The sequence below is a fragment of the Rhincodon typus genome, unplaced genomic scaffold (assembly GCF_021869965.1).
Source record: "Rhincodon typus isolate 14 unplaced genomic scaffold, sRhiTyp1.1 hic_rhity00003033, whole genome shotgun sequence".
NCBI lineage: Eukaryota > Metazoa > Chordata > Chondrichthyes > Orectolobiformes > Rhincodontidae > Rhincodon > Rhincodon typus.
The window spans coordinates 912-21,953 of record NW_025968671.1 but is presented as its reverse complement, the minus strand read 5'-3'; the positions used below and the strand labels follow the sequence as shown (position 1 = coordinate 21,953).

General features: G+C 37.0%; 1 long non-coding RNA gene across 1 annotated transcript; it reads left to right on the top strand.

The window, feature by feature from the left end:
- The first annotated feature begins 2,192 nt into the window (after window positions 1-2,192).
- LOC109914608 lies at window positions 2,193-19,448 on the top strand. Its single transcript, XR_007261430.1, has 3 exons — window positions 2,193-8,008; window positions 8,266-8,466; window positions 19,020-19,448. It is a non-coding gene; the product is annotated as an uncharacterized LOC109914608 (long non-coding RNA).
- The last annotated feature ends 1,594 nt before the right edge of the window (window positions 19,449-21,042 follow it).

Below are 21,042 nucleotides of genomic sequence, written 5' to 3'. Positions count from 1 at the left end.
AGTCTGTATCTGCCAATGCATACTAGGCATTGGTTAACAAATTTAGTGATGATGTTCCAGTCCACAACATGGTCAGTTGCCTTGATAAACACAAAATTTAAGAACAGTATTATTTTTTGAAAGTCCTACTTTCATAGAATAGACATGTGTCATACCCATTACTTGTTGACCTTGTTTATATAAAACAAAATTCAACACCCTTGATCTGATTATACATAACTAAGTTGTGACAAATGAATATAAAGTTGAAAAGCATTTTACAATAAGATGATTTATGCAACAATATCTTCCAGAAAAAATCTGGTATTGCACAATTTAGCTTCTGAAATTGTTTCATTGAAAATATAGAAGAAATATATCACATTTAATGAAAGCAGTATTAAATTTGGTCTGATGTAGGATCTGGACATATTTTCAGTGGGGGGTGGACCCATTGCTTTCCTACACATTCTTGATACAAACCCCATACAATGTTATGTGGAAGAGTGCCAAAATTAGAAAATCACGTGCCATTTTAAAAAGTAATTAATGAACAGTTGAGTTTATTAGCAAGCTGATAATATGCTGGTGCAAATGAATTGCTAACCCCACCATTATGTGGTTAGCATGGGCAATCAGGCAGAAGTCAGAAGGCTGCTTCTTAATTACTTTGAAAAGGTGAGAGGAGGTGAGGCATCTTACTGTGGTGTATCCACAAAATGTTGGGCTCCTCTCCACCTGGCCGTAAAGCTGCCTCCCCCCAGCCTCCTCCAATCCCCTCAGCCTTCCCTTGGCTGCCCAATCACCCCTCATTCAAAAATCACAGAATTACCTGTGTCCAATCACAATGAATGACTTCATCCCAGAGACTTTTTTTTGTCCTCACAGCTCCCATTACTCAGTTACAGTCTGCTGGGGATGCCAGAGTTGCTACTTAACAAGAGAACAGAACTTCTCCCCACTGAGAGGCACAAGTCCGATACAACCTCATTGCTATCCGGAACACATTATTGGTCACAGGGCCACCTTGTTGAACATTGATTAGTGCAGTGCTGACTTTTCTCGGGTTCCCCCCCACCTTGTAAAGTTCAGCCCATAGTTTATAGTGTTGGGCTATGAGAGGCAAGGGTTTAAAAAAAAGTCAATTGTATTTTTTTTAGTACTTATTTATTTCAGTTAACTCTAACAAATACAAATGTAATTTATGTCAAACCAAGTAATGGCAGAATTTGCGAACAACACAATACATTAAAAAGATATTCTGAGTTGATACCAGAAACTTAGCTTTAAACATTGGCATAAACACCTGTTTTAAATTTGTTTGTTTGATAACTTCCAGGTACCCATTAGATAGGTTTATTCACTATGGAATAATTTATAGGTTGCAGGTGCATACTACTTCCTGTTACCTTTCCATAGGCTTTGAAACAGTTTAACATGCCAGATATTTTTGTGAAGGCAGGAGAACAAATGCATCTTCAAACAGAACAGAACATGTCAGGAAAGACCAGAGGTCAATCCAGTGAAAAGCACACACTTAGTTTGAAGCTAGAAAACTGGTTTGAGGCTTTGACTGAGCTGTGTCATACTGTGATTTTTACTAACATTAGATCTGCAAGAAGAAATCAAATGATATTGAATGATTTGAAATGAAATGATTTTATTAGTGGGCTGTGATTAGTGATTCAGATATCCTGAATAATCAACCAAAACGTGACTAAATGTTATGTTTCAAAATTGAAACAAATATCAGTATTGCTGCTTTCTGTAAATATCAATTATTTCCATCTTGGAATGTAACTTGCTTGCGTGTGCTTAAACTCTCACCTGGTCAACAGATGTGAAGATCATTGCCAGTTGCCCTGCTTATTCTAAGTCAGTTCAAATTAAAGTAGGGGAATAGTAGCATCTTATGGGGAAATTTAGCTTCGCAGTTTATCACATGCATTCTCTGAGGAAAAGAATTTTTTTAAAACTGTGTCCGAATAAGTAATTTCTTTCTATATGGCAGTATAATACAATGCCACTATGAATTTTCTACTGCAGATCCTTGATGACAACTAAGTAACCTGTGATGGAACTGTGTACTGTGATCTGCCATCTGTATATATGTGTGTTTTTCTTGTAAAACATGCCTCAGAACTTCCAGTGACTTAAATTTATTATAATTATGTTTGTGCTTCTTGTATCTAAACATTTCATTTATTAAATATAAATCCAATAAGTCTACTCCTTTTGAAGTCAGTAGCATTTGTGATGGCCTTGTAGTTTAATCTGAATAAATTTGAGAGTGGGGTTGTTCTTGATGTTGGTTATGGTGTTTGTTGGCTGCTGAAAAGAATTGTTACAAAAGAAGGAATTAGCATATATCTGTAGATTGTGATATAAGCCTCTGCATATACTCAGCAAATAAGTGAACCTCTGTTTTCAACCATGACATTCCATAATCACATTAGTAGTCAGCTGCAATTTTCTATTCCATTATGATATGTTTTACTGATCTTCTGACTGGGCACGAGGGACTGAGCAGGTGATACAGACTGTGTTGCAAAGATGCACAGGAGTTTAAGACATATCCACACCAGGGCACAAATGGTTTCCTTCTTTGAGGGCCCCTCTTGATGATTGCTTTTGATTTTTGAAGGCTGCTCCTTGATTTTAAGGGGCTACTTTTTCATTCTGTTGACTCTTTTATTAGGAGGTGCATTCAGATAGTGATATTAATTTATAAAAAGAGTGTGCTCAGTTAAAATCAGGGTTGCATTCCTAAAAATTGCAACTTATATGAAAAAAACTTTCAATGAAATGTTGACTCTCATTGGAATCACTGTTAAAACTGGAGATATAGTTTGTAGGGCCTTCCTTAGCAGAAACAAATTGACAATATGGATCTTTAAATGGCTAAATTCTTCCATTTATTGAGTAAAAATGCTATGTTAATTTTAAGTGTGAATTACCCACGTAATGCTTTATTTGATATTTCAAAATGGCAGCCAACAACATTTCATACGAGCAATTCACACTTAATATGTTGATGCCCATTTTTGGAATGATTTTTTGCAGGCTTCAAAGGTGCACTTCTAAACCTACATCTAAGGTATCCCTCATCATTAGCAATTCTTAGGACTCAGGTGCGGCATTTCCTTTTTGTGGAGAGAAATGAGATTGTGGTTTGACATAGTTATTTGTTGAGGATGTAAGTTGACAGTGTCAGTGTCCGTTTCCAAAGACAGAAATAAGTTGGCAGGGTATTGCAAAAACTCTGCTTTAAATCATGAGCTGGGGGAAGTTGCTACATTTCAGAGTTTTAAACAATCTTTAGGATCTTATACACTTAATAATTTAATGTTAGAAGTGATTAAAGCAACTCAGTTAGAAAATCTCAAGGTTTCAAGGAGGAATCGTTATGATTTTGACAAAGGAAAATCACTTTTTTTAATCAACTTGTTTGAGTTTGTTGAACAAGTAGTTCACCTATGGCTAAAAGAGATCCTGTGGACATACTATATTTGGATTTCTAAAGGGATTTGACAAAGTGCCTCATCTAAGGTAATTGGGAATTTTAGAAGTTTATGGTGTAATGGCTAACATTTTGGCATAGTTATTGGCTGGCTGACAGAAAACAGAATATGCATAAAAGTGTCTGATTTAGTAGGATATGATGAGTGAAGTCTTGCAGGGATATGAGCTCATATGTTTAGAATTTCCACCAATGACATAGATGTGGGGAATGAAGGATCGGTGACTAAATTTGCAGATGACACCAAGACAGGTAGGAAAGTATGAAGAAGGTAGAAGGAGATTGAGAGAGTAGGTAATATCTGACAGATGCAGTATAACATGGGAAAATATGAAATTGTTCATTTTGGAGAAGAAGAATTTAAAAGCAATGTATTATTTAAGCAGAGAATGACTCCAGAATTCCAAGGTGCAGAGGGATTTTAGTATTCTGGCCCATAAGTCTCAAAACGTAAATATGCAGGTACAGCACATAATCAAGAGGCTGATGGGATGTTGTCCTTCATAATGAGAGGAACTAAACATAAAATAAAACGCTATGATTCAGTTATACAGGGAATTGGTGAGATGACATCTCAGAATTGTGTGCAAATTTTGGTCTGCTCATTTAAGAAGGATGTAAATTCATTGGAGGCATTTCAAAGAAGGTTTAGTAGATCATTACTGGGAATGAATAAGCTATCTTATGAGGATAGGTTGGAGAGGCTGGCTCTGTTTCCACTGGAGTTAAGAAGAATGTGAGGGGTGACTGACTGAAGAATATATGATTCTGAATGTTCTTGACAAGGTGCACGTGATCAGCATGTTTCCTCTTTGGGATTAGAAGGGGCACTGTTCTAAAATTAGAGTTATCCTTTCAGGGCAGAGATGAAATAAATTTTCTCTGAGGGCTGTGTGACTTTGAAACTCTACCTCAGCAGGCAGTGGAAGCAGGATCATTTAACATTTTTAAGTCAGAGATGGATAGATTTTTGTTAGACGGGGAATCCAGGGTTATTTGGGGTAGACAGGAATATGGGATTTGAAACACAAACAGATCAGCCTTGATCTTACTGATTGTTAGAAGAGGCTTGAGGGGGAGAATGGTTGTCTGTTCCTATTTTGAATGTTCAAATGTAATCAAGGTTTGAAAATCATCTTTTAAAAAAAATGATTTGCTGTTGTCTTGGAAGTTTGAAGTCACATGACACCAGGTTATAGTCTAACATGTTTGTTTGAAATTACCAGCTTTCGTCACGGTGCTCCTTCTTCGGGTGAAGTGTTGGAAGTTGACCTATTGGGCTGGGATTTTTTTTTTACACAAAAAGTCGCTCTCTGAAGAGATTATATTTTCAGTGCCTATCCCAGTTCTATCAAAGTCTAGTCAGGTATCTTATTTGCTGGCTACAGTTGAGTTATAGTCGCATCTACTCGCTATACTTAGTCATTAGTTTAATTACGATTACTCTTTCCCTTCTGTCTTTGTACAAAAATCTGTTTCAGTAATATAAAATGTAAAATATCAAAAAGTCATTTTTATAAACTTAATTTGCAACGACGAAATGACCTCCTCACTCTTAAGTATCACAAGTGCAGGCTGATTGAATTGTTTCCTCCAATGTTTGTAGCAATGTCAAGATCACATGGGGGATGATTCTTGAGTTATTTTCCTCATTTCCTGATCAGGTCAGTTGGCCTTGAGATTTTTCAATTGCACCTTGTTGCCACATTGTTCACCTCCTCTGAAGATGCAGGACTAACTGTGGTGAATTTTCTTTATTACAATTTGTCTTCAGTTGATGCCTACAGGTATCCTTGTCATTTAGTTGTAGGGTAAGGTAATGATTCTGAACTTTGCTCCTGTTTGAAATGCATATTTGTTTGAAATTTTAAACTTGATGTGGGCAGTCTTTGATTAGGACGATGGTGTAAAAGTGAGATCAGATCAGCCACCTGTTGAACACCTTTCCAGAGATATTAATTTCAGATATAAAAATCCGCAGGAATGTTTAACAGGTGACTGCTCCAATATCATCTGATTTATGGCACTATCTAATGTCAGAATTTTCTCTCAGATGTTGCAGCAATGCTGCTTTTAAACTAGAAATATTGTGTACACTTTCAGTCTCCTTACTTAAGGAAGGATGTTCTGGCTATGGAGGGAATGCAACAAAGCTTTACAAGACTGATTGATTGCAGGGATGGTAGGACTGATAAATGAAAAGAGACTGGATCAATGAGAGCTATATTCACTGGAGTTTAGAAAAATTATGTGAGCAAATCTCATAGAAACCTTTAAAATTCTAACACTACTATAGAGGATAAACATAGAAAGGATATTTTCCATGACTAGGGGGTCACAGCTCAAGTTTACAGCATAGGCCATTTAGGACTCAGATGCAAAATTTCTTCACCAGGAGGAGTGGTAAACCTGTGAAACACTTTGCCACAGAAAGCAATTGAGGCTTTCAGAACATTGAATGTCCTCCACAAAGAAGTTAGATGTAGTTCTTAAGGCTAAAGTGATCAAAGGGAATGGGAGAAAGCATATAAGAGTAATGAGCTGAATGATCAGCCATGATTATCTTGAATGGAGGAGCAGGCTCAGAGTGTTGAATGGCCTACTGCTGCTCTTATTTTCTATGTTTGTATGTCCCATGTTTCTATCCTGCATTGGGATTTGTACATAGTTATGCCTATTTGGGTAAAACACAAAATTTCTGGCACACTGTTGTAATCTGTCTCATAATAGGAAATTTTTAGTAGTAATTATCAACTACATTTCTTGACGTCCAAAAGTTATCATATTTCCACATTTTAACTTTAAATTGCTAAACTGAAAGGTTTTGGCCGTTTGGGTTTTCTCTGATAGTAGAAATCTGAGGTTTTTTTTCTGGTTTCTCCAAGAAGTTATGATCCTAATTGATATTGTTCTAGACAAGTCAAATCCCAGACTGAAATCCAGCTTGAGAGATTTTTTTTTATTTAACAAGGTTGTCATTCACTGAAACACAAATACACAATGCTGCAGATTTTAATAATGAAAGGCTATTACGCAAAAGGAAAGGAAATAATAACAATATACCAAGCTATTTAAGTTATTGCACAAAAATTGAAAGATTCCGAGACACACCGTAAAAATGCCAGATCATCTGTCCCAAATCATCAGTTTACAGGACTTGAACACCAGATAGAGTTTGCTTTTCTATTATATCGATCAAGTCAACTGATTTGCTACACGACTGAGCTTAGATTTTCTCAACTTCGAATGACCCTCAAGATTCATTTTTGGTCTGCAACTTTTAAACTGAAACCCTTACACTGAGGTCACCAATTTCCTAAGAGCTTGAAATTGTCTCCTTTCTTCAGGAGGAACTCTATTTCACAGATTTAACTTCCATGACAATCTTTGCAAACTGAACCCTAAAGCTTTCCAAGTTACAGAATTATCTCCTAATAATACGAGCAATTCTTGATCCTTCTAAACAGAAAGCAAGGTTATGCTCCTCAATGCTTACTGTTTCTGCTCATAAAACTTTCCCAAAGCAAACAAGTTCCCATTATGAACCCATGAAGTCTTTCTCATTACACTAGTTTTTAAAAAACGTGACTCAGGAAATACTGACAAAATAATTATTAAACTACTCACCTCATCCACCCCACACTATACACACCAATCAAAACTCACATGCTAGTAGTTTAAAATCCAAACTTTCAAACGAATGGCTTAAAATATATAAATTGTACACCTTACATCATGTAGTGGATGATTCACCATCTCAGAGAGTTTATTAAGACATATTCAGACACTGAAAAAGAGCCACACTTGTCATTTTCAGGTAAAACTTTGAAAATAGCTCAGAGTTCTTAACCAAGAATAATTCATTCAGGAAAGAAAATTGCACAGCAAATTTTATGATAGATTTTTAAAATCAGCTGACACAAATGTATCAATTGAAATAAATTATAGTAGTTTTGAGTGAAAAGTTTGGGATAATTGGACACTAGAAGGAATAAAATGAAAAATTATTAATGCTCTATATATGAAGTAACAATAAAAGGATAGAAATTCCAGTTGGCGAAGTGTATAGTACAGATATAAGCACACTACTTTGTATGTTTTATGTTGTTGCTGATCAGTTTGAGCACGAGATAAACAGCACACACGGGACTATAATATGAGAATATAATATGAGTAAGATGTATTGAGTTTTTAACAATTAAAATTTCCACTTGAAATTCCTATTTAAATTTTTATTTACTGCTATATTCGTAAATTGGTCCCTTTGCGCAACCCCCCGTATAGTAGAATCTCCAAATCTATGTTCGATAAAATGTATGAAAGAAATTTTTAAAATATTAGTTTCAGAGTCTGTCTTGCAAAACTGGAACTGAACAGTGTGGCCTATCTAAGTTTTGCTAAGCGCAGCAAAACAAGAATTTCATATTTTAAAATCTATTCCATGTAAAAACCAGTCTTTTAGATCTCCATGCAACATTACAAGAAAGGAAAACACTGTTGGTGGGAAAGGTAAGTAGCAATCTCTGAGTGGGAAAGTTTTAATTTAATATTTGTATAGAACAAACAGAATATTAATCATAAACTGCAGAGTTTATTGCACAGCTGCTTGTTTATGTGTACATACAACTTACTAAAGCAATTGAAATATTGTGGGAACTCAGTATGTCAATATTAATGATCTTGGACGATTCTGCAAAAAAGCATTATGACTAAGGTTGCCCTTGACCAATGTGCTAGTTTTTAAATAACTTCTGTTTGTGTTTTAGACTGTTTTGGAGACAAACTTTTCAGACACTGGGTCAGCTAACTTAAGTCAACAAAAGAGCCATTCAAGCAATGTTCTGGCATCAGATGAAAAACCCATTCCTCCCTTAAGCCAGTTTCACCAGCAAGAAGGCAATGGTATCCCCTCAGCTCTTGCAAGTACTCTGGAGCACATAGTAGGACAGCTGGATGTTCTCACTCAGGTAAGTAACATCATGAGCAGCACTTTGTCACAAATGTAATATTGAGAAAGATTTCCCATCTGGATCAACTTGACCCAGTGAAGATTAGGCGGGTTCCTATGTGTGGACATGTGTACATGTCAGTCCTCCTAATGTTCCCTGTGTCCAGATGATCCAGTGCATTTGGGCTCAAATCCAAGAAAATCTCCTGTCTTAAAGATATAGAATTTATGCTGATTCACAAGAACTACTAGTGCATAATTCTTAAACAGATTTATGAAATTAAGATGGCATTTATAAAAAAAAACTGAAAAAACATTCATAAAGCAAGCTAGTTGAAGATTTGAGACATTCAGTATTAGCATCTTTTTAACTGTAGTGCCACACAATGCCATTTTTAGATTACTGGAGAAGGAAGTACCCTAAATGTTTAAATGATAACGATATGCATTATAGCAATCAGCTTTAATTTGAAAATATTTAGCACTGATTCCCTTCTATAACAACAGCTACTGCATTAATTTATTATGTTTCTAACACAATTAAATATCCCAAGTTGCTTTGAAAATGTGTAACAGGTACTAAACAGAAATTATGCGAAGAGTAAGGAAAGCAGCCAAAGACCTGGTGGAAAAGTTTCACTTGAGAACATGGTAAATATGTAGCAAGACAGAAGGATATAGGAAGAGAATTCCAGAGTTAAGACTTAAGAGTTCTTCCAAGGTTAATGTGTTATTGATACCATGGAGGAGACGTCTAACAAACCTTGACGCAGCAGAGGATGAATTTTGGAGAAGATTACAGAGGTAGAGTGAAGAAACAAGTATACTTTGAAATAATGAAGGTAACTGAGGACTGACATGATTTGGAAATCAAACTTAGAACTAGACTGGGTGCTGTGGGGGATAGTGGATTCTACTGGTCTCAATCAGATGGAACTACTGCAGTGGGCAAGGTCAAAAATCACACTACACCAGGTTATAATCCAACGGGTGCTGTGCTGACACTTGAAGAAGGAGTGAGACTTTGAATGCTTGTGTCTTCAAATAAACCTGTTGGACTATAACCTGGTGTCATGTGATTTTTGACCATGTGCACCGCAGTCCAACACCAGCACCTCCACATTCTGCAGTGGAGTTTGGGAAGCTTATTAAGATGACATTGGAAAACTGCAGCCTGCAGGTAACAAAGCCTCAAACAAAGAAACAAACAAATTTCAAAAATGAGATCTTATCTGGTGTGGCACTGAGGTAAAGATTGAAACTGAGGATATTTTTGGCAATAAAGCTACTACAGAGATAAAGTGAACTTTGTAATAGACCCAATTTATAGTTTGAAATCCAGTTCAATTAATTGGGACACAAGTTGTACACTAATAACTTTGTTTTGAGTAGGCACTTGGTTAAGGAAATGGAATCCGGAGTAAGGGTACAATGTATCTGGTGAAATGGTTTAGGTCATACCAATGTTTAACTGGGCTTATTATTTATATGTACTGCTTAGTACAAACATAGCATTGGCTTTTGTTAAGCCGAGGACACCTTCTGAACGTGATTCTTTTAATAACAGTTTTCATCCTAGTTGCTTCCACATTGATGCTTCCCAGATAAGTCCAGGTCTCTCATTACCAGATCATTTTCTAAATTGATATTCGGCTGTACTGGATCTTGGTTTACCATTAATCACCAGTTCTTCCTTAGCTAGTCAATTCCACATGTAAATATGAATATCTGTTAGCCCACAAGGGAAAACTACCTACAGATATAATACATTGCAGAAGCTTTCCTCAGGAAATTAAATGGATTGGTTGGGGGAGATTTCAAGATTTCAAGCAAACTGATTGAATACCTATAAATCTCTACAATTCATCTTTTTTTTATTTGATATGTATCTGGAGCTGTTATAAGTCAGTGCAAAAGTACAGTCACTTGATCCAGACAACAGATTGACTTTGGTTAGGAATAGATGAATTAGCTTTCAACAATGATTCATATTTTTTGCCTTCAGTGTATGTTAGTTTTCAATATGATAATGAAATCAGTTTAGCATTTTCCAAAATAAGTGCAATGTCGTGCGCTGAAACATGATTTTGTTGATTTTAGCAGCAGATGTATTTGCATAATGTTAACCAAGCCAGTGCACTTGAAGCAAGTGTACAGAAATTAGATGAAGCTGAATAGAAAAATGAACAATTCCCCCTTTGTACAGATTTATTGATGCAAATTAATATCTCACTAGCACTGATTTAAAATACCACTTTTGATTTGGGCTAACAAATCTCTTTTCAAGTAATGTTTTCAATAATGTTTTGGAATAAGCTTTAGAGTATTGTGACATAGAAATCCATTGCATGCTAAGTTATATTCATCTACACGTTACCCTGTGACCAGGCCTCACCGTAGAGAATTAAATATGAAACTTGTGAGCAGTTCCTATATTATAGTCTAGCAAGATTAAGTTATTTTTGTCAGTCAATTCTCCAAATCTTTTTTCAGTGACAATAAAATAAGGTTGACTTTTGATTCAGTAGTTTTTATAAACTTTATAACTAGTGTATCTTATGGCTTCTTTTTCTTTAACAGATTATAGTTGACACACAGTCCTTTTAACCAGGTGCATAAAATTAGTGTGGAGCTGGAGAAACACAGCAAGCCAGGCAGCATCAGAGGAGCAGCAAAGAAATGGCCCATTTCTGAAGAAGAGTCCCGACCCAAAACGTCAGCTTTCCTGCTCCTCTGATGCTGCCTGGCCTGCTGTGTTCCTCCAGCTCCACACTGTGTCATCTCTGACTCCAGCATCGGCAGTTCTTACTGTCTCTTATACAATTAGCGGCCATTTCAATAAATTCTCATGCAATCTTATTGCCCTTTTCTGAGAGGAGTAAAGGAGTACTCAACACTTCGGCAGTGTCAGGCGAAACTTTGACTGATCACTTAAGTTGTTTGCTGATTGCAGTGCACCAAGTGCACTTGAATTAATGGTGCAGTTGCTGTACCACTTTAATGTTAGTAATAATATTAATCAGTTTGATGAGAACAAAATTTTAAATTTGTACACAAATGCTTACATTCTTCAGAACTGGGTTACACCAAGGTAACTACCCTGTGCTCCAATATAAAATGGCATTTTCCTCCCCTCGGATTTTCAGCCCTCCTGGAATTCTTATGAAGCTGTTGGAATTGAGAGTTGGTCTTCTGAGCAGTACCAGTTAAAACATGGAAGAAAAGAGAACTTTTTGCCAGGGCTTCTCAGATGGACTTGAGAAGGGAAAATCCGTTGTATCTTTCGACTGATAACCAGAAGGTGGAAAAGACTGAATGGGGGAAGGAGGAGCAGTGTTCACCTAAGTAGTTGCTTGGTAGAACAGAAGTAGAATATTACTAAAAGGAAAGACATTTTGAAGAAGCTTTTGTCTTGCCGTTATCGCCCAAAAATGCAAGAATGCCAAATTTCAACCAATTAGAACAATTTATACAGTGGGAGGAAAGGATGGTGAGTGGATGACAAGTTGGCTCTGATGAGTTGAGAATGTTGCCATGGTGAAAGCAATAGGGACCTACCTAGACTGTTTCCAGGTAAGTCAAAGAAGGTGAAGGTTTGTAGGCATTCCTCTTGTTTGTATGGAACAGGCTTCTGTATACGAATGTCACTTTTAGTAAATGAAAATGAGCCACATTACATGTTCAGCTAAGTATTTTAAATTGGATGATCACATTTGGTAATTTACAGATTGAAAATTGCCTGCTCAATCTCTCTAGTCCATTAAGAAGCTCTTCAAGGAATTTTACAGGACCTTAATTGGAGACAGCCTTGAATATACTCAACAACTCAGTCTGGAGAGTTCTCTGCAGCAAAGAATTCCACAGATTAAGTAGTGCCTTGTATAGTGTATGCAAAACCTCCTACTTTTATACTCCATTCCCTTTGAAATAAAAGCCAGTATTCCATTTGCCTTCCCTATTACCTGCTGAACTTGATGCTAGTTTTTTGTGACTCATAGACTGAGGATTTTCCCATTTGAATAATATTCACTCCTCTATTCTTCCTGCCAAAGTGCATAATATCATTTTTTAATCACATTATATTCCATCTGCCATGTTTTTGCCCACTCACTTAACCTATATCCTTGTGCAGACTACTTTTGTCATCTTCACCATTTGCCTTTCCATCCTATTTTTGTGTCTGCAAACTTGACAATAGTACATTCACTTCCATCATCCAAGTCATGAAAATATATTGTAGATAATTGTGGCCCCAACACTAATCCCTGTGGCACACCACCAGGTTCTGGTTGCCATCCTGAAAATGCCCTCCTTATCCCAACTCTCTTCTCTTTCAGAAACAGAAATTGCTGGTAAAACTCAGCAGGTCTGTCAGCATCTGTTGGAAGAAATCAGAGTTAACACTTTTTGAGTCCGGTGACTCTTCATCAGAACAGATACTACCAAACCTGCAGAGTTTCACCACTAATTTCTTTTATGATTTTGTTTCAGATCTCTAGCATCTGCAGACCTTTGTTTTGTTGCTGTCATAGAGTCATAGAGCTGTGCAGCTTCGGTCCAACTTGTCCATGCCGACCAGATATCCTAAATTAATTTAGTCCCATTTGCCAGCATTTGGCCCATATCCCTCTTAAACACTTGGTATTCATGTACTCATCTAGATGCTTTTTAAATGTTGTCATTGTACAAGCCTCCACCACTTGTCTGGCAGTTCATTCTAATAAATTAGTCAGGCATGATTTCCCTTTCATGAAGCCATGCTGATTCTGCTAGATCATATTTTGTATTTCTAAATGTTCTGCTATTTCATGCTTTATAATAGACTGTAACATTTTCCTGATAGCAATAACCAGTAAGAGTGTTGTGAAGGACATGCACACAAATGTTGCTATGTGGTTACAAAGTAATTTTGCCTAATTTTGCAATGGATGACCATATGAGATAGGAGCAGACTTAGGCCAGTCGGCCCATTGGGTCTCCTCTGCCAGTTAATTGTGGCAAATATGTTTCTCAACTCCATTCTCTTGTCTTTTCCTAGTAACCTTTGATCCCTTTACTTATCAAGAACCTAGCTATCTCTGTGTCTTAAACACACTCTCACTTGGCCTCCGCAACCTACTGTAGCAATGAGTTCCACAGATTCACCATCCTCTGGCTGAAGAAATTTCTCCTCAGTTCTGAAGGGTCATCCCTTCATTCTGAGGCACTGTCCTCGAGTCCTAGTCTCTCCTAATAGTTGAAGCATCTTCTCCACATCCACTCTATCCAGGCCTCTCCGTATTCGGTAAGTTTCAATCAGATCCCCCTTCATCCATCTAAACTCCAGAGAGTACAGAATACTGCACTTTGAATAACAGTCCCTTCAGCCCAGGACCATTCTTGTAAACCTCCTGTGGAACGCCTCTAAGGCCAGCACATCCGTCCTTAGATAGGGGTGCCAAAACTGCACAGATTATTCCAAATACAGTCTACCCAGAACCTTATTTTGCTTCAGCAATACATCCCTACTCTAGTCCTCTTAAAATGAACGCTAACATTGCATTTGCCTTCCTAACTGCCAACTAAACCTGCATGCTAACCTTAAGAAAATCCTGAACTTGGACTCCTAAGTCCTTTTGTACTTCAGATTTATGAAGCTTTTCCCCATTTAGAAAATTGTCTATGCCTCTATTCTTGTTGCCAAAGTGCATAACCTCATACTTTGCTGCATTGTATTCCATCTGCCAATTCTTTGCCCAGTCTTCTAGTTTGTCCAGTTCTTCCTGCAGCCTCCCTGCCTCTTCTACATTATCTATCCCTTCATTCATCTTTGTGTCATTTGCAAATTTAGCAAGAGTTGCCTCAGTTTAGGAGGTTTTAAAACTTATAATCAAACTAGTACTGAATTTTGAGATTTTTAAAGAGCGGGTTTCCATAATTTGAATTGTTCTTAACTGTTTTTTTAAAAGAAATGTGATAAACTGAGCTGACTATAAATTAAATCTAATTACAGAATATATACAGTTCATGAGTTTAAACAAACATATTGCTTTAATGTATCAAATCTCAATGTGTCTTGTTCTCTCAGTAAAGTTGGTCAAAATTTATTATTTCATATTCAGCTCAAAAATTTCAAGAAATGTATTGGCCCAGATTTTCCAATAGAAAGATGGTCATTGCAGCAGTGTAGATGGAAGTTGCATGTCAGAACTTTACAGAAGACAAAATGCAGCTGACTGCAGGAATTGTCCGGAAGTTGAAATTTCCTTAGGAGTGTAGGACCTTCTGCAAATGTCTCCTACTCCAAGTTAGAGTTGGAGGGTTGTAACTGGCTGTAGTTTAACTGTTACCCAAGAAAGGTTAGAGAATTAAGACCTGCTCTAATTCCTGGGCAGCTTTGCAACTGAACCCTGACTCCACTGACAGTACTGCGTCCCCACCCCTCCCACAGTCCATTACGTCCATACCCACTCTACTCCACTGGACACGACACTTCCCTGACCTGCCATCCAACTCCACCCCACCCTGAGCATGTCAAACCTGAAGTGCTATACCCTGCCTCAATTCCACCACCCATCCCAATTGGATTTGACCTACCTACTGTCCTACACCTGCTTATTCACCTGGCATCCTAAACCGTCATCTACCTGGCTCCCTACCCCACCAACTTACCTGGCACCCCATCCCAACACTACATTGCACACATAGTTTCTCTCAATAGCTTTCAGAGTGGCTGCAGGACCTTTAAATCACAGAACATGGCCTTTATTACTGTAAAAAGATGTGTAGTTTCCATGCTGACCCTCTCTGCTCCTGTTTTCCTGGATTTGTTTGAGGTGCTTTGGGGGAAAAAGCTCCTGGCCTGCAAGCAGAAAGAATTCATGTCAATGCATGTGTTTTTTTTAGTCCAATCTTGAGAATCTAGCCCATTGGATGTTATAAACTTTAAATATTTCAGTGACAATTTTGAAAAGCGCACAATGTGATCTGTAGCTCTTTAGAGGTATCTGTTAAATAGGATGCCTGGATACAGAATCTATTTTCAGAAGCTGTTCTCCTGACTGAAACAAGAAAAATCTTTCTGAAATGAAATATCCATATCCTATTGGAAAATGTTTTGTAAACTCAGATGAATTCATTTATTTCCATGTGTTTCTAATATTTGACTTGAAAGCTACCATTTTGTCTACCTGAGAGAGAAGACATATGGTTTGTATTGCTGGAGGAAGTAGGTTTGTAAACCACCGTGTTTCTCTCATGGCATGCGGTAAATAGCACAAGTTTAACAGAAAAGAAGGCTTCCAGGCATATTGGACAATTTATTGACATTCCATACTTTCAACCATTTGCTTAGACTGTTGCCCTCTGACCTAGCAGTCTGGTTCTCTTGGGTCTCTGTCACACTTTCAAAGATATGTAAAGTAGTTCCCCTTGTTATTCTGGGTCAGTCGTGATTAACAGTAAGACCATGAGGCAAAGGGCATAGCTGGTTGGATCAGATATGTAAGGTTTCTTGATTGATAATACTTCAAAAAGATTAACATTTTGGGTTGAGGAGAATCTTTTCAACTTTTAAAAACAATTTAAACTTTGTTTATCGTTTTGTTTGCGGTATGTCACTTTGAACTGAAAATACGTCTCTGGAATTACTTTTAAGAGCTATGCTCTAAGTAATATTTAATATTCTGTCTGCAATCTTTCACCTAGTTACCTTAATTAAGACTGCATTAGTCTTAAATTATATTAAGTTATTTCAGCGCAGCTAATAGTGTATTTATAAAGGTTCCTCAGTCCTGCTGATGTGGAAACAATTCTGATGAAATTGAGACAAAACAACTATGTCTGTAAAACCAGTTTTTATTTTGAAAAAAGTTATTGGTAGTTTTGTTTCTAATTGCCAGTGGCTAGGAGTACACATATAGGAAAGCGAGTGCAAAACTATTCTGCTGGCTTCTAAAAGTCTGTCTAACACTAAACTATTCAATTTCCTGCCTATATAAGAAAATAAATTAGCTTATTTCAGGCCATTCCAAAGCATCTTCTAATAAATACTTTTGAAACTAAATTGCTTATTTTTGTTTTAAAATTCATTCATGGGATTGGGATGTCACTGCTTAGGCCACCATTTTATTGCCCAGAGCACTATTGGACTGGAATCATATGTAGGCCAGACCAGGAAAGTATGCTAGATCTCCTTCTCTAATGGGCATTAATGACAGAGAGTTTTTTAGAACACTTTACAATGATTACATGGCCATCAGACCAGCTTTTCAATTCCAGATTTTTATTGAATTTAATTACATTCTGTGCAACAGTCAGATTTGAACCCATTAGCATGAGGCTCCCGATTACAAGTCCAGTCACATTATCATTATACCACTGCCTCCTTCTGTTACGCAGTGAAACTTGGTAACCAATTTGTGTATGGCAAGCTACGAACAATATAATTACCAGTTTACTTGTCATACTGATGATTGCAGATCAGTGCAGTATCCTTCAAAGAATGCCATGCAATTTTTGCCTCCATTTAATGTTGTATTCATGAAATTGGAAGCATGGTATTTCTTCAGTGCTACACTGAAACATAGATTGTTTACTAATTTTGCATGCTCAGAAATTTTAGGAATTTGGTGATAAGGCCAGAAAGTGGAGCTGAGGTGAAACATCATCCATGGTTGGATTGAATCCTGCAGCAGGTTGGAGATTTAGATGGCCTATTTCATTTCCTGTTTTCTTATGTTCTTACGCTCTCAACATAGTCAAAATGAGTCCATCCCTCCAACAACAGAAGCCTGTGGAATGATATTCCTGTTGAGCTGCCACAACTCTGGAGATAACTGCAGAAACAATGCTATATGTTTAGGTATTGGATGCCCAGAAGCCGGTAGCTCCTTTCATTCATTTTATTGCTGCGTCTCTGAAATCAAAGCTGCTTTTGTTCCCTGTGAAGAGTAATGTAAAACTATGTCCTGCTTTCTGTTTATTTACTGCTCAGGCAATGAATTAGTAATAGATTTAAAAGTAGAAGTACATTAATTGTTTTACACACAATCTAATTACAGGGTATTTTAACAAATGAATGTACTCATGAGAGGTCATCTACTTCCCATCATTTCCCTACTGGCATAGTTTTGGAAATCTCTTAGCAGTTCAGAGTTTATACACTGCTGTGCATTTACCAGTTCAATATAATCTTAAACAAAAACAGAAATTTCAGGAGATACTCAGCAAGTCTGGCAGCAGCTGTGGGAAGAAAGCAAAGTTTATGTTTTGGGTCCAGTGACCTTTCCTCAGAACCTTTCCTGCCCCAAAAAAATTTGCCTGCCCTGAGTGTGAAATTTTATTTTTGCATATCAATGCCAAATCATACTTTTGGAAAGTGTAACATGCAGCGCAAATATTGTGCAATGTCAATGATGGGCATATAAGTCAAACCAACATTGTTTACATCAAATCCAACTCAGCAATTTTAGATCAGAAATGCCTTTATTTACTCCAAACAGTATTGCTGACTACCAGCTAACTTGTACCAACTGGTATATCTTCCATTCTGTCTTGTTCTGCTGAAAAGAAATTAAGGGATAAAAAATAAATGCTGAGTTGAAGAAATGGATTATTTAAAATGTATATTAGTGAATTTGGATATATACGATCCTGTTCAATTTAATTTCCTTTCAACCTCATTGAAATGCTCATAGAACATTGTTCAAAGGCTTTTGAACACCTTGTCTCCTTCTGTTTTAAATTACTGCTTTGTCCAAGCAAAAATTTTTAAACCATTGTGATGTATGACTCAGGTGGAACCAGTCTTAGTTTAGATATTAATGGTCCAACATTATACTTTTCTGCAATTACTCATTTAAATTAATTATGTTTCTGTTAAACAATGGAAACGTTTAACTAAAATGACATCTGTAATATCAAAATTCCAAAGGTTTTATTTCTTGCAAATTGCTTAATAAGTGTGATCTTATTGTAGTTAGAGTGGTGTGGAATCATTGTTACAATATTGCTGTGAGGAAATTGAAGCCTCTTATATACTATGATCTAAATGTTTTTGTCCTGTATGGGCCTCAACCCCAAGGGAATATCAAGGAAACTGCTTTACTGTGATCCATTTAGTAGAACCTCACTATAACAGATGTCAGATCTTAAAGTTTAGAGTTGTGTCTGAATTGCAGGCAGTAAAAAGCAGCAAACTGATTGTTGTCTTAGCCATTGGTTACATTGGATGCAACAGTAAAAAAAAAAGTGGGAAGTGCAGAAGAGTTTTTAAGTTTTTTTTCTTATGTATGGATGGTATGCACAAAAGCTCAATACACATTTTCTGTAATTGATGCAACATCAATCACATCATAACAAGAAAGATGATGTGCTTATGAAGCCATTCAAAATCATGTATAATTTTATTTGCGATTTCTCTAGTTCTTGTTCTGAAAGTTCTTTTGTTTTATGTATTGCATGTGGCAGTTCCTTTCAACTTAGTGCTTATATATGATAAAACTAGTATCACAAGCCCTAATGCTGTCACATGAAAAAGGCTGCATTTCCCTTTATTTCCAATGAACAGCACTTCTTAATTTTACTCTTCAGACTGTGACGATTCTTGAACAGCGACTTACATTAACAGAAGACAAACTGCGTGAATACTTTGACAAGCAACAGACGTCATGATTACAGTAAGATCTAAGGTTTGAAAACCCGGAGCAAAATGCGAGTGGAATTGAAAGATTAATCCTCTTTTTTGACAGATATGCTTAATAGACATTAATTCACACAAATCACTACTCAAAGCTTTGTTAAATAGTTGGTCTTCCTTGAGTTAGTCTGTTGCCTGAGTATATCTGGCCTGCCACTTTCAGTAGTGATGTGTATGCCGATTTTTGTACTTTTTATGTACTCATTCCCTCTGTGAGAGAGTATTTCAAATGCAATAAATTGTTTTATATCATACAGAAGTAGATCCATATGTATTGCTATTTTATACATTCTAATAAAATTGTGATATTGAAGTTTGCAACTAAAATGTGTCATTTCCATCAAATGTGCTTTAATTGTTTATAATGGTTGAAAATAAAGGGCTGGCCTTTGTCAGGGAAGCAATGACCCTGACCACCGATCAAAAAGCCAGGCAACGCAAAAGCCTCAGTAATTTAGAGCAATCCCCAACTGGAATCTGTGGCAAACAAGCTGCCGATGATAAAACTCCACTGTGATATTTTTCTGTTTGCTTATACATACTAGGATCAATGAATGTTACCAGGGATTTATAAGCAGGAAGAAAAGCAGGTATAACTTCTGTATAAAAACAGAAAATGCTGTAATTATTCAGATCTGACAGCATCTGTGGAGCAAGTTAACTGACTGGATCGTTTTCCTGTTTGTATGACAGGTGGAGAGACCAAGAAAATAGTAGGAGTGTTGCTCAAAGCATTCCTGTAGCCGGAAAACTTTCCCAGGAACTGGTTAGGAATGGTTTGGCTGCCCATTCCTTTACAGCAGAGGGCCAATTATGGTAGTTAAAAGTCCGAAATAGGAAAGGTGTCTGCGAGTTGTCCAGCATTTTGTTGTTATCAGAGCACCACTCTGCCATTGCCAGCCAAATGGAGACAGCCTCCTGAGATCAGGCAATTTGGCCATCAGAACCAGAGGCTTCACACCCCAAAGACAGGGCCACGAGCTAGAAAGGCCCTACCTGACAGTCCAAATATTTATTTTGGAGGGATTTCTCAGTGCCTTAGCCTGGCTAGTTTTAATTTCTGTGAATGCCTCCAAGGACAACTCTAGGTTGAGGCATCCTCACAGTACCTGACCTTCCTCAGCGGGCACAGCTCGCAGGAAAATCCAGCCTGGTGTTTCAGATCAATCACCATTTGTCAGAACTGCAAATAGGTTAGAAATCCGAGTATTTTAAAGCAAGTACAAATATAAGAGAGGGAAGGCTCAAGAAAATGGGCTCTGAAAGGATAGAAGGAAAATTAAATGAAAAACATTCATGGCCTTGTAAGGCATAAAGAGGTGATAAAGGGATAAACAAACAAAAAATGTCCTGAGGAACAATAACATAAATTGCTGGAAAAACTCAGCAGGTCTAGCAGCATCTATGGAGAGAAAGCAGAGTTAACGTGTGTTCTGAAGAAGGATCACTGGACCTGAAATATTGGCTGTGCTTCTCTCCATAGATGCTGCCAGGCCTACTGAGTTTTTCCAGAAATTTCTGTTTTTGTTTCTGATTTCTAACATCTGCAGTTCTTTGTTTTGTTTTTTATGTGCCTTGAGGAGCTATTAATGGAAATTAACCATTACAAACAGCTGTTTTCCAAAAACAAAACCACGAGGTAAAATGGAGGGGAAGAACTTATCATCTAAAATCTGGCGTGGAGTCCTGAAGATTATAAAGTGCTTAATCAAAAGATGAAGTGCAGTTCTTTAAGTTTGCTTTTAAAGTGTATTGGAACAATATAGAATTTCAGAGTGGGAGTGGTGTGAAAATTAAAATGACAGGTGATTGGAAGCTTGGTGTCAAATGGAGGTGTTTCTCAAAGTGATCAACCAATCTATGGTTAGTCTCCCTAGTATAAAGGACACTGCATCATTAGTAGTAAATACTGAATAC